Source organism: Marmota monax, unplaced genomic scaffold (genome assembly GCF_021218885.2).
Source record: "Marmota monax isolate L192 unplaced genomic scaffold, Marmota_monax_Labrador192_F-V1.1 WCK01_AAM20220418_F8-fsc00092, whole genome shotgun sequence".
In the NCBI taxonomy this organism is placed as follows: Eukaryota; Metazoa; Chordata; class Mammalia; order Rodentia; family Sciuridae; genus Marmota; species Marmota monax.
In genome coordinates, this window is record NW_026692583.1 from 3,103,819 (window position 1) to 3,116,454 (window position 12,636).

The 12,636-nt window shown below is 45.2% G+C and overlaps 1 long non-coding RNA gene across 1 annotated transcript; it reads right to left on the reverse strand.

Moving 5' to 3' along the window:
• LOC124093678 (uncharacterized) lies at window positions 1-5,681 on the reverse strand. The gene is made up of 3 exons (XR_006852027.2): window positions 5,545-5,681; window positions 737-928; window positions 1-321 (listed from the first exon to the last, which is right to left on the reverse strand). It is a non-coding gene; the product is annotated as an uncharacterized LOC124093678 (long non-coding RNA).
• Between the last annotated feature and the right edge of the window lie 6,955 nt (window positions 5,682-12,636).

Genomic DNA, 12,636 nt, shown 5'->3' on the forward strand with positions numbered 1-12,636 from the left:
TAATGGTGAAAATATGAAGAGAACTTTAATCAATGTGGCTACAACAGAAAGAAAAGGGGACCCACATCCTTATGTTGTGCTCAGCCCAACCTCAAGGAGCTGATGATGACTTTGAAGACTTATAGGGAGGAAAGGAGGGCAAGGGTTGGAGGTTTGCACAGCTGGAGACTTTTCGTAGCTGCCAAACAGGTGATCTCCATCAGGTGTGGTCTGGTTCATCTTGACTGGGTGATTGGCCCGGCAGAGCCCTGTCCATGATAAGAAAGTGGCTGTTGCCTGCCGGGTAGCTTCCATTCCCCACAGGATGCTCATCCATCAGGTCTTTATCCCAGAATCCAAGGTGCAAAGGACACAGGTGCAAAATGGAAGCAGAGATGCCAAGTCTTTAATCCTGCTTTTGGCCACCTAGATTCTTACATGAAATATCTTAACTTTTAATGCTGGATCCTTTAAAAAAAAATCTGTGATCCAATACTATTTAGCTATCTGTCAAATTTAGGGCATGGAAATGCTCATTAGTGCTTTCTTGTGTAGATGCAGAGATGACTCCTAGTTGGAAGGGGGAGAGAATGGCCAGCTGGGAAACGTTCTTATAATACTGAGGAATGGACACAGTTCATCTACCCTCCTCTGGAAAGAGATGTGCAGTCATTCCACACACTTTCACATGCAGTCATTCAGTCCTCCCGCCATCCGGTGGGTTAGCCCCGACATGCAGATGGGAACAAAGGCTCACCAAGTGCCTTTCTGTCCAGGCTACTGGAAAGTCGTCCCTGGAGACTGTATTCTTCACTGCTCACTGGTGGCCATCGAGCTGGAGCTGGCTCTAAAGGTCATGCAGAGGCTCTGGACAGCCCAGGTATGGTGGAGGCTAGGAGAGGGCACTAGGTAGGGATGGGCACTAGGGATGTTCCTCAGTCGTAGAGTACTGAAAAAAAAAAACCAAAAAACCCTCAAGACAGTGCTTCAAGATGCCCACTGTCTCTGTCACTCACCACACTGTAGGTGCCTTTTTAGTCTCGTTGCTAAAGGTAAACGAAGCTATTGGACAATGCTTTGGTGATGTAGCCTGGTGGCCACCGTCCTTCCTCCTGTCCCTCTGGATCTGCCAACTTCATGCCAAGGCCACGCTTTCCAGGCTGCTCCCAGCCAAGGACCGAGCACAGGGCAAGTCCTTGTGCAGCCCCTTTGCTGCCCGATCTTGGATTCCTCTTAAGGGTGCCTGCCCCGCAGGGCCCACCCAGCCAAAACCTTCTCTGCACAGGGCTGCCGTCAGAAGCTCCGCCCACCCACTGCTTCCTTCCCACCTGCTTCCCAGGTGCAGCCTGCATGTCAGTCTCAGGCTCTCCCACCCACTCCTGCTTCCACCCAGCGCTCACAGGCATTCCCTCAATGGGTTCCTGCAAGTGGAAGCCCATCTTGACATCTGCTTTTCAGAGGATCCGGATGAATACAGAATGTGTGTTTTGTGGAATGAGGTTGACAGCCATCCAAGCTCACAGCCATCTGTTGTGAAGGGAACGGGGCTTCACACTGTCATGGCGAGGATCATAGGTTCTGAAATCAGATAATGCGGGTGTGGATCCTACCCACCAGTGGAATGGCCTGTAAGAGGTTTCTTCACCCACACTGAGTCTCTGCTTCCTCATCAGCGGAGTCAGTGATTCTCAACTGGAAGCCACTTTGCCCCCAGGAGACACTTGGCAATATATGGAGGCATTTTTTTTGTTTGTCACAACTGGGAGAAAAGGAGGTGGCTGCTACTGGTGGGTGGAGGCCGGAGATCCTGCCAAATACCCTGTGACGCACAGAGCAGCACATGCATGGCCAGGACCCAGCCAGCACTGACTGTCTGTAGGGTGAGGCCGAAAACCCCTGAGTTCAATGGAGACCATGATGGGACCAGCACAGGGCCACTGTGAGATCCCAGTAGGGCCGTTTGCTCGACATCTGACGTTGCCGGCTTCCCTCAGTCTCCTTCTAAACCCCATGGGGGTGGACCTGTGTCTGGTATCATCAATGACTGGACCATGGAAGGTACTAAGGAAATCATTAAGAATTGTTGAAATATTGATCAAATAAGAGCAGATCAAGGAGCCATAACTATCATTACCATCATTAACACCGCGTTTCCAACTCCTGGCTCCAAACATGAGGATCAGTCCTCTGTATTATTTGAATGAATGAATGAGAAATGAAAAGTCATCTAATCAAGAACCACTCACTTGTGTGCTTTGGAGAGAAATTGAAAACTCTTGAGAAATAGGTCTTTTCCTTTTGCTTTTCAATGAGGAATTTGGTTTGTCAAAGAAATGGCCTGAGACCTCTGCCAGCCAAGCCACGGAGCTGGGGTCTGAATTAAAGTCCTATGGAGTTTAGGACACACATCTTGCTGGCTTAGGCAAAAAAAGGAAACCGGGCCAGGCTTTGTGGGGCCATGCTGTGAAACAAGAGCTGTTTTCAGGGCCGGGGAACACGCTCTGTCCATGTTTAATTTCTTCCATCTGTCTGGTATCTGACCTGTGCTGCCCTCTCAGCCCTTGCCACATATTGTCTGCGCATGTTCCCATATAAGGTGATCTCTCTCCCTCTCCTCCCTCTCCTCCTTCTCCTCCCTCTCCTCCCTCTCCCTCCCTCTCTCCCTCTCTTTCTCAGGGCTGGACAGCAACACCACTTGCTTCCTCCACCCATTTCTCCCTCTCTGCCTTCCCTGGCAGACTCTGCTGCCCGGATGGATGGCTGCAGAGAGGGAAGGGGCAGGGGGCTGCCAAAGAATGTGGCAGGTTTATTTTTACCCAGGCTGCATTCTTTACCGGGCCTACAGGCCCCAGCCACTTGGGGATGTCACATGTTGATAAGACAGTGGGGGTGACTGAGATCTGTGGCTCAAATCTGCAACACCCCAGGTGTGAGCCATCATCATGGATGGGGGGGGGGGCGCTGGGGGGAGCACAGACTCTGAGGTCATGGGACTTTCTCGTTCCCACTGCCCTGGGTCTGATTCCCAGAAGTACGAGTTTGATCCTTCCAAGAAGCAAGAGCAGGAGTTGAGACCCGTAACAATGTAGGATCATTTCTGGGTGAAATCCAACAACCACAGCAGAGTGAAGGGGATCCAGGTGTCAGGGTAAAGGTATTAGTTGTGCGACCTTGGACAAGGTGCCTGACCACTCTGACAGTTTCCTTGTCTGTTCGATTCTCCCCTGGTGTTATAGTGAATCTATATTAAGTGTCTATTTTATTCCCTGTTGTTGCAACAGTAGCTCAAATAATGCCTGGCATACAGTAGGCACTCAAATATGTACAGAACAAGTTACATGAGATAATATTTTTCAGTGCTTAGCACCCAAGAAATGATAACTGATCCAACAACAATCTACTCAAGAACAACAGAGGTTTATTAAGCACCTATTAAGTGCTAATCCTTGTTAGGTGTTGGAAATATGGCAATGAACAAGACAAGATCCTGCCTTCAGGAAGTTTCTATTCCAATGGGTGAGACATATAATAAAGTAAACAAAGTTCAGAGAACCCTCAGTGCTATGAAAAAAATATTTTAAAGAAATGTTTATCGTGGGCCACAGCGCACACACATGAATGTCCATTAGACTGAAATAAAACTTTCACAAAACAATCGCCATAGATCATTTGCAAAGATAGCTACAGTCAGGCTGCTCTGTCATCAAGAGGTGGGGGCCGGCTCTCCTTCCCTGGAATCTGGTCAGCTCTTGTGAACTTGCCTTGGCCACTACAACGCAGCAGAAGCCACTCTGTGCCTGGTCTGGGCCTTGGCTTGAGGAGGCCTGGTGGCTTCCACTTTCATGCTCATGGTACAAGTACAGAGCTCGGCTCAGACCATGGAATGATGGGGGATGAGAATGTTCCCTGAAACCGAAATAGCAGCCAGCACTAAGCTGGGACAGGAGGGAAGCCTGACCCCAGCAGAGTTCACAGTGGATGCCTGTGAGTGACCCCAGAAGATCCGTGAGGAGCAGAAGAGCAGCCCAGCTGAGCCTGGCTCACCCACAGACTTGGGGCTGGGGCGCAGGGAATTGTTGATTAAGTCAAAACATTTGGAGCAATTTACTAGGAAGCAAAAAACTTCTTCTCCCCTCCCTCTTTTTTTTTTTTTTTTTTTTTAACTAGGAATTGAACCCAGAGGTGCTCTACCATTGAGCTACGTCCACAGACCTTTATAAAATTTTATATTTTGCCAGGTTCAGTGGTACATACCTACACTCCCAGTGACTTAGGAGGCTGAGGTAGGAGGATCACAAGCTCAAGACCAGACTCAGTAACTTAGCAAGGCCCTAAGCAACTTAGCAAGACTCTGTTATAAAATAAAAAAGGCTGGGAATGTGTCTTTAGTGGTTAAGTGACCCTGGGTTCAATCTCTCTCTCTCTCTCTCTCTCTCTCTCTCTCTCTATATATATATATATATATATATATATATATATATATATATACACACACACACACACACACACATACACACATATATACATATATATACATATATATATATTTTGAGACAGGGTCTCACTAAGTTGCCCAGGTTGATTTCGAACTTGTCATACTTGCAATCCTCTGCCTCAGCCTCTTTAGCAGCTGGGATTACAGGTGTGCACCACGATGCTTGGCCTTGTTTGATTTTTAAAAATGTTAATCAAGACCTACCAAATTGATTTCCATATCCTCTAAGAGGCCAGCAAGGTGACCAATACAGAGATGGAGAATGACTGGTGGGGTGGGTACTTTCAGTAAGAGGTTCAGGAAAGTCCTCACTGGAAAAGAAAACTTTGAGTTGAGATCTGAATGAGCAGAAGGAGCCAGGCTAATGGAGACCTGGTGAAAGAAGAAAAAACAGCAGTGCAAAGGTCCTGAGGCTGGGACAGCTTCAAGGTGTTCCTGTAACATAAAGGACGCCATTGTTTGGGGAGGTGAAAGAAAACAAAGAAAGTAATGAAATTAGGTGAATGTCACCCAGTACCTGGGACTTCAGCTGTAGGGAGTAAAGACAGTGTGGAAGGCGTGAGGTACCCTGCTTGACCTCCTGGGACCCTGTCTACCTTTTATTTTTTTTAATTGAGGTAAGATTCCTGTGACATAAAATGAACCATTTTAAAGGAAACAATTCAGTGTCATCAAATACATTCATGATATTATGTAACCATCACCTCTACTTCCAGAGGTGAAAGAAAATAAACAAAGTAATGTTTTTGTCACCTCAAGAGGAAATTCAGTTCCCCTTAAGCACTTGTTCTGCGTTACCCCTCCACCTGTTCCCCAGAAACCACCAATCTGTTTTCTGCTCTATGAATTTGCCTACTCTACGTATTTCATGCCGTGGAGTCACACAACACGTGCCCCATTGCGCCCCTTCTTTCCCTCAGCCGAGTGTCTTTAAGGATTGCGTGTGGCGTGGCCCGGTATCAATGCCTCAGTCACCTTCAACTTGGTGCACCGGCCATGACTTGTTTATCCACCCATCCACTTGCCCATCCTTTTGATTCTATAATTCCATCTATGGCCCTGTCACAGACCTTGATTTGACGTCACCAGCCCAGGAGGATGAGAAGGTCTTGGCAGCATGAAGGACAAAGCCGTTTGTGTCCTGCTGTTCTTGGCCTTTTCTTGTCCCCTCCCATCAACCTTTTCCTGCATGATCCTGAGTTTCCTGATGGCCCAAAATGCAGCTCCACTGCTGGTTACCCTTAAGTACTCCCCCTGAATTCTATAAATACACCAGACATTCAGCTGGGAAAAAGCCCTTGAAAGGCATCTGAAATGAAAATACACTTTTTTTTTTTTTTCCCATCCTGGGCTAAGTGTTTTCTCTCTATCTTCTCCTGCTTTGACTTTGGGTATGTGCTTGGATTTCAAACCATTAGCCCGACCTGGGTAGAGACGAGGCACCTAAGCAAAGAGCAAGCCGGCCAGCTGTTGACCACAGCCCTCCTGAGCGAGATCCCTTCCCCTGCCTGCTCAGGGGTCTCACTTAGTCCTTCTTCCAGACTGTGGAACTGGTTTGGAGCCAGTTTAATGGGTTGGTGAAAATGGCCTTGAAGTTCGGTGGACTCCTGTCCGAACCTCGGCTCAGCCAGCTACTAGCTCTGTGGCTTTACTAACTTCCCAGGCCTCATTTTCCTTAGTCATAAAATGGAGGGGAAACACAGGGTCCGGGCAGGTTTGTTGTGAAGATTTACTGAGATGCTGCACAGCCATAGGTGGTCTGATGGACTTAGGCCCACCCACTGTGATGCCTGGAACTTCAGCTACCAGAGAGAAAGGGGAAGATGTGGGGTGGATGGACTGACCTTGCAAGGCCTCATGGCCCATTGTTCTGACCACAGATCAGCTCGCCCTCCAGACCCCTGCTCTGAGCTCTTCTTCCCTCCTCTTTGTCCCAGGAGGCATCTGCATGGGTGGCCTCAGAGGAGCTCCTTTCCCCTTTGACTCACTGTGGGTTTCACTAAGACCAGGCAAGAGATCAGAGAGGGTACAGGGTAGGACTGGCTGCCTGCAGAGGCTCCTAGGGCTGCTCTCTCCTTTCAGGGGCTCTTTTGACCCTTTGGTGCCTGTCCCTTCTCTTCTTGCTTCAGGCTCAGGGGCAGTGATGACTGCCTTTGTTGCTGGTCCCTTGTTGGTTGCCCTATGGCCTGCCCACACTGTGTAAATAGTGCTTTATTAAGTTCTCCTCGGTTTCCTGGAGAGTGTCATGTCCCTGGACGGATGCCTACGGAAGTAATCAATTTTAGACAATGACTCAAATTTTCAAGAAGAATGACATTATTTTATAATGTATTGAAATCCATTTCTGAGCCCCTGTCCTTCGAGGGTGGAGAGGAACGTAATTCCATTTTTTAGCACCCCTCCCCCTGCCCCCCGACACACACACACACACACCTTGGACACACGTTGGGAGATGCCAAGTCCCCGGGCTCTTTTGCAGTGGCAAAGCTTTGGGGCACTACTCGGTGGCCCATCCTTGTGGCTGTTTGGTCACCCATCATCCCAGGCTGCAGGCCCTTTTAGGTTGAATGTCACTGAGGCCTCCATGTCAGACCTGGGACAACAAAAGCTTCTACCAGACTGGAAGCCCCTGAACTCATGGTGTGTCCTGCTTGGAGTATTTCTGCCTTCTTAGGGGCCCCTCTGCATTTATCAAGTTGCATCCCTTTCCTGGGAAGCTTCTTAGCATCTCTCTTCTCTCTTTACCTGAAGGTCCTCCCCTCTCTCTTCCCCACCTTGAGGACAACCAGTACATTATTTCCGAAAGACAGGCTTTCACAGGCCTGCAGCTTCTGAAGAAGTATGGAATTACTACCCGAAATACAGCTTCATGCGATTTTCCACCTGCAAAAGGCAAGGCAGTGGAAATTGTTTCAAAAGATAGGGTAACAGGAGTACACACAGACATTAGTATGTGGATAAATTCTGACACATGTGAAGCATTTAGCAAAGCTCCTGATATATGGTAAGCACTCAGCAAGTGATGACATGATTCTGGCTTGATCCCAGTGGCAATGTGAGGGGTACCCTGCATACCTCCAGACTGATAACCAAGGAATCAATATGAACTGCAGGTTGTCTTGACTACTCTATAGTGCCCATTAATCTCATCAGTGATTTCCAGTCTTTGCAAACCAAAGTCTATTTGCAAATACAAAAGCCATTAAAAAAAAAAAAACCTATTTGACAAAGATGTAATACCAGGAATGCCCTTGAAAAGGCCTCTGGAATTGCATCCATTTATTTGAATGTTTCACATATTGTTTATCTTTTTACCTTTTAAGAAAGCACATTCTGCTACCAAACATATTCACAGGATTAAATTGCCAGGGCAGAGATGATTTAGGATATCTGTAAACATCAATTCGGATTTCCGTTTAAATTTAATTTCTTTCATCTCCAGGTAACCTAGATGGCAAAGGCATTAAATAACAATTAAAGGATACCGGAATAACCCACTTCTGAATTTGTTTCTGAGTTTGGGTCATTTTCCCCAAGTCTTGAAAGAATGAGATATCAGAGATGAGATATCGTGGGTAGTGTGCAGAGCCACCCAGATGGGACAGCATCTTGAACACTGGCATTCACTGAATGCTCGTGCAGGATCCAGAAATATCTCATGGTCAAGATGAAAGGTCTAAATTTAATACCAAAAACAGAAAATTGGCTTGGCTTCCCTGTACTCTGCACAGGAAAGTTCTTGTTTGGAAGTTCTGAAAGGAGAAGGGGCTGGACACATGAAGTTCATGGCATCCTCAGATTACCATGGGAAGCAGGGGGTGGGGCGGATCTACTGTTGCACCAAGACCTCATCTGGCCCACAATGAAGGCTTGATGGAAGACAGAGAATTCACTGGAAGGAAATCAAAAAGGAAGGAGGTTCTCATTAATACAGATATGCCCACAATCAGAGCACATTTGTATCATTTAACTTTAAATGATACATTTCTTCTTCTTCTGAATTTTCTTATTCAGCTTTTAAGATACAACAGCCTACCCTGGCCACCTGGATGGGACACCTCATGATTTTGTTTGAACAGCATCCCTACCTCTGGTAACAAATCTGGGCCTTCCTTTGGAGGAGTCACCCTCACCCAGTCTATTATCCTGGCCATCAGAATTATAGCAATTGATTCAAAAGTGGTCTGACATAACTCTCACTGGCCCTGGGAATTTGCTGGAATTATGGGACAAAAGATTTTACTTTTACAGTGATTGCTAGGCTGACAGAAAGTAGAACTGTTGCTCCTAGCAACCTATACAGAGGAAAGTAGAGATGAGAGGCAGAGAGAGGGAGAAAGAATATAAAGATGATATCACTGAACTTCTAGATCAAGCCAAACCTGAAGGAAGTAATAACACCAGATTTCATAGTTACAGAAAAATTCTACCCCTTATCTGATTTTTTTCTTATATCAGACTAAGTCTTGAAAAGCACTGTGACCAGAAGTGATTTTGCACCCTCTAAATAACCAGAGCAGAGGTTCACAATTTTGGATAATCCTTGCAGTATCTACAGTTAAATAAAGAGGTTAGAGGGGTAGCTTCTAGCCTCTCCAAACTTTTCCACATTCTCTTCACCCTTTCTGCTACTAAAAGATGGTCAATGTTTTAAGTCCATTCCGCACAAGCAGCATCGTCTTATCCGAGAACTTCTGTTGAAAAATGGAATTAGAATTATAGTGTTTCAATAGCAAGGGAAGAGCAGGTTTCAAGCAGGTCTGTTATTACAACCAAAAACTGCTGAAGAATCCACATCTTGGTCTGGGGCTATAGCTCAGTTGACAGAGTGCTAGCCTTGCATGCACAAGGGTGTTCAATCCCCAGCACCACCACCAAAAAAAGGAAAAAAATCCATGTCTTGGGCGTTTCCCACAACGTTTCCTATTTCTAGTTCTTGCAGTATCTACATAGTTAAGGAGAGTGAAAGAGGAAGTCCGTTTGACTTAGCCAATAGAATCCTTATCCATAAGAAGGTGAAGGTATATATGGGTATCAATCAACAGATATGTGGATAAACAAATGTAGTTTATCCATATAGTGGAACATTATTTTGTCATAAAAAGTAATGAAGTGCTATGCATCCTACACTATGGAGGGGCCTTAAAAACATTATACTTAGTGAAAGAAGCCAGACACAAAAGGCCACATGTTTTATGATTGCATTTATATGAAATGTCCAGAAGAGACAAATCTGTAGAGGCAGAAAATAAATTAGTAGTTGCTGGGGGCTGGAGAGGGGGAGTTTTTCCATTGCACACTGCGGGGTGATGGTGGGAGGGTACAGAGTTTCTGTCTAGAGTAATAAACATCTTCTGGGATTGGACAGGGGCAACATTTGCACACCTTTGTGCACACGCTTCAAGAAACCACTGAATTTATATTCTGGGCAAATTGTGTATCTCAATAAAACTGGTTAAAAGAAGAGAGTGAGTGGAGTGGAAAGGGAAGCTTTCAGAACAGCTGACACTTGTATAGAATTTCCCTGCATCTATTTAAAAATGTCAGATACAGTTCAGCCAAAAGGCATCACTGGGGGCTTACACAGATGACAACGTAGCACTTAAAGGAAGAATCTTCACTTGGGTGGCTGAACTTGAGATGCAGTCAGCAATGTCCCCTTTTCATGGAATTGTAGCTGAGTAGACTCCCCCTACCCAGTGAATTCACTCAAGGTTTCATCTTAAATGAATCACAGGTGGTAGTAAATCTTTCTTTGACTTATATCTGGTCCCTATAGATAGGCAGGGACCCAGTGTGTACAGGTCTCTTTCTCTTTTTTGCTTCAAATTGGAATAAAAATTTTTCAACATAGGATCCCAGGAAGCATGCTGAACACCCTCACATTCTTCCCTGTGTCCCAGAGAAACCGTATTGAGCATATAATCCATTCAAGTTTGAGTGCAAAGAGTGGATTCCATTGCTTACTAAAAATTTACATAGGATTGTAGACAAGTGGAGGATGACCAAAAACTGCTGGATAAGCCATTTTTTCTATAGCCTATATATTGTAGACCTTATAGAAGGAGCGAATCTAACCATTTCATTTTTTAAAAAAGAAAAGCAAAAAATTCAAAAATGGCTTCAGTGTTTACCTGTATCAACTCAGTCTTGACATCGCCCCTATTGAGGAAAGCATTATTTTAGTCACATTTTACAGATGGGAAAACTCAAGAGTGGTTAGGAAATTTCCCAAGGCCAACACAATGGCAGACCCAGGATTCAAACCCAGGAAGCCAGGAGTGTCTCCTAACATACTCAACATCATCAGTTAATTAGTAATCCCTTGTACAAATTTGGTATTCTTTCTCCCAGGATTATTTCGATTAAATTTTCAAGGATTTCACTGCTGCCTCCCCTAATTGGTCATGAGCATCTGTGAGCTGGGAACAGTTTCAGTTTTTCTCTAAGCACCCTGCAGGATATCTTCCTTTGATAAATCCTCAATACTCAGAAAGCAGCCAGCAATGGGAACAGTCCTGGAATGTTCTGTTCCCTCTACCTGAAAAACTCTCCCTTATTCTGTCTGGACAATTTTTAATGAACTTAAACAGCTGTATCTGACGGAAGCTTTCACGATGGTACTGTCCCTTTGACCTTACCTCCCCAAATAAATATGGGGTCCTTCAGTGAGGGCTTTGTCATCATTGGCTCCTTTTGTTACAGCATTTTCTAAGTTGTAGCCCATCTAATCATTTCTTTTCCTGCACCAGACCGTTGATTTCATGAAGGCAGGAGCCAGGGGAATCCTAAACTCCCTTGCATTCCCAGCAACCAGCACAGAGCAGGACATGTTAAGAAGATGCCCAATGCATATGTATTTTTTTAGTTTTGGTTATTGTAAGTCTGATGCTAAATCTACAATTGGTTTCTTATAGGATATTTGAGCAGGAAATATAGTTTTCAGGGTAGGAGGAATTTCATTTTTTCCCCTTCTCTTTAATTGCCAATGGGCATCACAAAGCACAGAGGTCTCCAGTCTAATAGGGATAAGTTCAAAATACTATTCACTAGCTAAATCTCCCCTAAAACAGCCAATGCAGTTTTGGGGTCTATTTTAGTATATCTTGTAGACCCTATAGAAGACTTTCATTAGACTTACAAACCTCATCAATGATCTTGGTATAAAGATCTCCCTGCACATGGCACAGGATGTGAACCACCAAGACTGCAAGAACTACTCTGTTTCTGCATGTGCCCAAAGGAAGCCTCTCAGAGGTCATGTAAGGGTAAAAGAAATTGAAGTTAAAGCGTAAAAGTTAAAGGGTAAAAGACCGGGTATTGTAAAGTTTCTAAGCTGCAAGGTCTGAGTTAAAATGTAAAGGATTAGGTATTGTTAGGTTTCTATGCTACCTGCAAAACCTGAAATCCCTGTAGCTGTTAGGACAATACTGGAACTGCCCAGTAAATATTCCCACTGACTCCCTGGTTGTCTAATAACCTGGGACTCTGTGTAACTTGTCACGAAGTCATTTAGGCCCTAAAACCAATCAGTTTGAATGTGTACCCCGCTTAGGAGTGACCAATCACCCCCGACCGACCTGTTCCCGCCAATGAATGAACTAATCATGTTTAGGAGTTGTTGTTCAATTTTCCCGCGCCTCATGATGATTTGTTCTGATGTATACAAAGCCCCCTGCCCTCCCCAAAAAGTGTACTTAAGCACTGCTTGACCTCTGCTCTAGGCTCTGGGCTGCCCTCCCTTCTTGAGCGAGCCTGCCTGGAGCCTCAGCGCGCTGAATTGGATCCTCAATAAACTCCCTCCTGCTTATTGCATGAAGCCAGTCTCTTGTGGTCTCTTCCTCCGACGCTTCACCGGACCCTTACAGTCAAAGGAAACTGTAAGCCATTTATTCTTGCCTTTTCTTTTCAGGCTCTCATTAAAGAAGTTACTGGATTAAAAAAAAAAAATCAAATTCCCAGTATAGGCAATGTGACACAATAATGTGACACAGGCTGAAATCTCCATGATGAATGTGTTTTGTTTTAATCCTGCCAGACTCTCTATGGTTGTTCCTATGTATAACCTACTTTGGAAACGCTTATGTCAAAAACCTAAATTTGAAGCTGGGACCAAATGCTTCAAATCCAAATCGTCACCCCACCAGCCCTGCTTCAAAGAA